This window comes from Cupressus sempervirens, chromosome 7, assembly GCF_028749045.1.
Source record: "Cupressus sempervirens isolate cs-2001-9-10 chromosome 7, ASM2874904v1, whole genome shotgun sequence".
In the NCBI taxonomy this organism is placed as follows: Eukaryota; Viridiplantae; Streptophyta; class Pinopsida; order Cupressales; family Cupressaceae; genus Cupressus; species Cupressus sempervirens.
In genome coordinates this window covers 556,676,604-556,681,762 of record NC_143124.1, presented here as the reverse complement: position 1 = coordinate 556,681,762, position 5,159 = coordinate 556,676,604, and the positions used below count along the sequence as shown (strand labels likewise).

The following is a 5,159-nucleotide window of genomic DNA, read 5'->3' as shown; positions in this document are numbered from 1 at the left end:
ATTAAAAACTATATTAATGGTATGTTAGCTTGCACACCCAGATTCTGGGTCAGTTCAACCATGGAGATTCCTAGGGTCCTGTCAAATGGGTTATACTAGACAACCCTTCTATTCTACAAACCTCAATGGGTGGTCCATATTGACTCTCCAAGCAACTACCTCCTCAGGGAATCGGCATAGCAGATGCCTATGTACCAACTTTTGGTGCCTTCTACACTAAAGAAACCTATTTTGAAGATATTGCCTTGTACCAAGAAACCTTTTGGATAGAGAACTGCCTATCAATTGAGTCAATTATTTCTTTTCAATTTGTATAATATGTTCTGTTGAAATACACATTAATTACCTCTTTTGGCTGTTATAATTAGATGCCCCAGTCTTATGAGGGTGACCTTGATGGCAACCCCCCCTATGCTTATTTGGGGCACAAAAATAAGTGTTCAAGATGTCAATCAAGTAGTTCAGCACTTTCTGAGGAATTTTAGGGATGATCCTTCATACCTTGAGGGGAAATACATGAGGCTATTGGAACAGGTTCAAATTTGTCCCTACTGGCTTCTTATGGTTACCATCTAGTCTCATTTCAAATTATTGGTTGAGCACATTTGCTTTTGTATTCACTTCATTTAGTTGATTTCTCATTTAGACAATGGAAGTCGAAGGCGATTCGCTGAATATTGATGCAATGAACATCTTTGAATATGATGAAGACCTTTATGGAAAGATGGTCAGATATCCTCCTGAAGTTCTCACCATTTTTGACATTGTATTGATGGATGTAGTTGTTCATCTCAAGCCTTTGTGGGAGAAGCACATACAAGTGACTGAATTGTATTTTTGGAAAAATATGTTTTGTTAGTTAGTATGTTTTCATTTAATGACTTTGTTGTTTCAGATTTTGTTTATTTATGCACATAAATATGCCTCAAACTTACATATAACTGCCATTGCATTCAGGCAAGAATATTCAATCTTAGAGATACAGTTAACATGCAAGATCTAAATACATTAGGTAGGCAATGCTTTTTAAAGTTATGTCTTCATTGTTCAATGCTATTTGAAAAATCTAATAAGGGGGTTTTGTTGTCTTTGAAATCTAGATATTGAGAAGATGGTTTCAGTCAAAGGAATGATAATTCGATGCAGCTCAATCATACCAAAAATCAAAGAAGCATTTTTTAGGTGCCTTGTTTGTGGATATGCTCTAGCACCAGTACCCGTTGATAGAGGTAATTCATTGGATTGCAATTGAACTCTTAATATAATAGTTAATTGTGTCTTCATTGTATGTTATGTTTGTTTCTTAATTCTATTTTGCATAAACTGTGGCAGAGAATCTACGGCTTTAAACAAATTCATGCTTATGAAAGTGATCTCAGAAGCTTTTAGATTCCAAGATTTTGCAAATAAGATCTTACTCCTTATTGTGACATGGCCACTGTTGATCTGCTCTCTGTAACCTTAATTGGAACTAATAGGACACCGTACATGAGGTTCTTCTCACATTCAGATGTTTGCTTGATGAAAGCTATATATGAGAGAGCACATTTTTTTAGTGTGAAAAAATCCCTGTATGAGAACTTTCACACCAAATTTTATTCTCATATTCCATGAGAATCTTCTACCAAATTTTTTCAAATGTATTTCATGTTTTTAAAAAAAATCTCATATCTTTGCTTCACTACGTACAATGGTACTTGCTGTCTGAAAGTGATTTTGCTGGATTTGTATTCACATCCTATTTTATGCTTCAAATGCTCAGGTCAGATTGATGAACCTACATGTTGTGCAAGGCCAGAATGTGCTACTATGAATTCTTTGACATTGATGCATAACAAATGCAGGTAGGAACTTGTTGATTTTAGTTTATGCATGATTTGAAGCTGCATTTTCAAGACTCTAAAGACAACTATATCCTTTTACTTTGTGGTTAGGTTTGCTGATAAGCAGATTGTAAGGCTGCAAGAAATTCCTGATGCCATTCCAGAGGGGGAAATCTTGTACACTGTTAGCTTGCTAATGCACGACAAACTTGTTGATGCGGCCAAACCTGGTGATCAAATCAAGGTGTGTCTGACATTACATGATATACGAATTCTACACTCATTTTTATTGCCAAGTGTTAGAATTTGAAGGTTGACATTGGTTTTTTTTTGTAGGTTACTAGGATTTCCAGAGCTATGACAGTTAGAGTGGGACCAAACCAAAGGATTGTGAAATCTCTATTTAAAGCAAAGCTCTCAAGCCTATCTTAGTCCATTTAAGTTGGAAATGAGGACCTTAATGTTGTATTCTATGATTTCTAATTCTAATTTGTAAATCATTTGCTGGTGTAGACCTACATTGATTGCCTTCAGCTGAAAAAGGTAGACAAGACAAGATTGCGAGTCGAAGATCCAATGGAACATGATACCAATAGTGATAGTTTTGCCTCTTTTCAAGAGGGTGATATGTCACTAGCTGATTATGAAGCTAAGGTATAAACACATACTTTTTACCTTTTGTATATAACATGAATTTTGCAAGCTCTGAAATTGAATTTTGACTGCCAATTTCCAAATTAAGAAGTTGAAAGAATTATCTCGTATGCCCGATATCTATGAGAGGCTAACTAGGTCCTTAGCTCCGAGTATTTGGGAGCTAGAAGATGTAAAGAAAGGGCTCTTGTGCCAGGTATCTTTCTTTGCATTCATGTTTGAATAATTGGTAATTTTTTGCATGTTCTTTGAACCATATGTTAACCATTATGCTTCTTAAATAGCTTTTCGGGGGAACTGCAGTAAAACTAGCTTCAGGCACTACTTTTTGTGGTGATATCAACATCCTACTTGTTGGGGATCTAGGTACGAGTAAGTCTCAACTACTTCAGTATGTGCATAAGTTGGCTCCTCAAGGCATTTATACAAGTGGTCATGGAAGCTCTGCAGTTGGTTTGACTGCTTATGTATCAAAGGATCCTGAAACTAGTGAAACAGTAAGTTATTAACTCAATTTGTTGATCATTGAGCTCTTTGGGCTGCCTACTCCCCCATTGCTACCTACCACTTTATTCTATATAAACTGCTTATTTCTTTGAACTCAACAGGTTCTAGAAAGTGGAGCATTGGTAATGAGTGATAGGGGTGTTTTCTGCATAGACAAGTTTGACAAGATGTCAGACAATGCTCATAGCATGTTACATGTGGTGTGATTTTTCTCTAAGCTCTTCGAATTATGTGCTTTTACTGGTTTCTTGAATTCGTAATCTATGTTGTTGGTTGACTTGTATATCAATGTCTGGTCATTCCTTTGAAGTAGGTTATGGAACAACAAACAGTGTCAATTGCAAAGGCTGGGATCATAGCATCTCTGAATGCAAGAACATTTGTTTTAACTTGTGCCAATCCTAGTGGTTCACACTACAACCCTAGATTGTCAGTGATTGACAATATCCAACTTCCTCCAACATTTCTTTCCAGGTGGAGTATGTTTGGTTTTAGAATTCAAGCTGGAGAATTTATTTGTTGTCACTCAAGTATAAAAGAATCATAAAAAATGCCTACAAGTTTGATTTGATCTACCTAGTGCTTGATAAAGCTGATGAACAAATGGACAAGCACCTTGCAAGGCATCTTGTTGCATTACATTATGACGAGCCAAAGGTAATTTTTGATTTGGTCAATAATATGTAGTAATTAATGGGGGGTCCAATGACCTGATATTTTTTATCTGAACTACATTATGATTCTAGGACCAAACGCTGGATGCATTTGACCTCCTGACTCTCACTTTGTATATCACTTATGCAAGACAACATATAAATCCTAAGATATCTGATGAGGCAGTAGAAGATCTGATTCATGGTTATGTTGAAATGCGTAGGAAGGGAAACTTCCCTAGCAGTAGCAAGAAGGTTAGCTCAATATATTCTCAAATTCAATTTCTGTATAGTATGCTTACAAGTTACACACGTGAAAAAAGTAACAGTATATCTCATACTTTTACTGAAGAATGCATCTAGATGCAAGGCAATTCTCATGTTATGTTAACTTGTTCTCCTGAATGAATTGTATAAGTTATCACAATGACTCCACATCAAATTGAAAGCTTAATAAGAATAAGCAAAGCCCTCGCCCGCATCAGATTTTCTAAGTGGGTAAGAAAATCCTATGTAGATAAAAGTGGGTTACATTCCTGAATGTTTTAAAGCCAGATTGAGGCAATAAAAAGATATCTTACATTCCAATTCTGCAGGTTGAAAGGTGTGATGTGGCAGAATCATTCCGGCTTCTTGAAGTTGCACTTCAACAATCTACCACCGATCATTCAACTGGTAACCATTGTGCATCTTTGGCAATGAGGATTGTCAGTTCATTTAGTTGTATATTGAATGCATTATCATCACAAAATTAGTCAGCTTTGAAAGAACTATGTTAATTGGAAGCCACTGAATGCATTTGAGTGTCATGGTTACAAGGACCGTTGACATGGATCTCATAAACATGGGAGTCTCAGCCAGTGAAAGAATGAGACAAGCCAATCTTATTTCATCACTTAGGATTCTTATCATGGAAAGGATGTAGGCAAGGGGACCATCAACCATATTACCAAGGTAACATTCTTTATACTGCCCTAAATAGTGTTGAGAAAATTGTTGGTATGGCACCTAACCAGATATGAATGAATGCAATCACAGTTTATGGAGGAAATGCACAAATAGGGATCCAAGGAAGTCAGCCTGAATGATGTAAGTAATTCTTTGTTGTGGGTAAATTTCAAGCTATTTCCAGCTTCATTTTATTGGGGGAAATGAATACATTATGAGTTATGTTGTTCAATTTCAGATTCGTAATGCAATTGGAAACCTTGTGAGTGAGGGGTTTGTTACAATTCATGGGGACAATGTGAAGAGGACCTAAATGAGTGTTGAGGATGATATGGCCCCTATAATAATTGGTAATGAAGTATCTAATAAGACTATAGTCAGTGTGTTGTGGCCAACTATTTTAATATGCCCTGAGCTTCATGCTCTATAGTACATCGATGGGTACTTTCTCTTGTAAAAAAATCCAAAAAATTGAAGGAATTCAAAGCCTGGGTGTACTATCTGTGACAAAGACAACCACCAAGGTAATGATGGATATCTTATAATTCTTGCTCAGATAAGAGGATGATAATTA

General features: G+C 36.2%; 1 pseudogene; it reads left to right on the top strand.

The window, feature by feature from the left end:
* The first annotated feature begins 670 nt into the window (after positions 1 to 670).
* LOC149547988 (DNA replication licensing factor MCM4-like) lies at positions 671 to 4,898 on the top strand (annotated as a pseudogene).
* Positions 4,899 to 5,159: the final 261 nt, after the last annotated feature.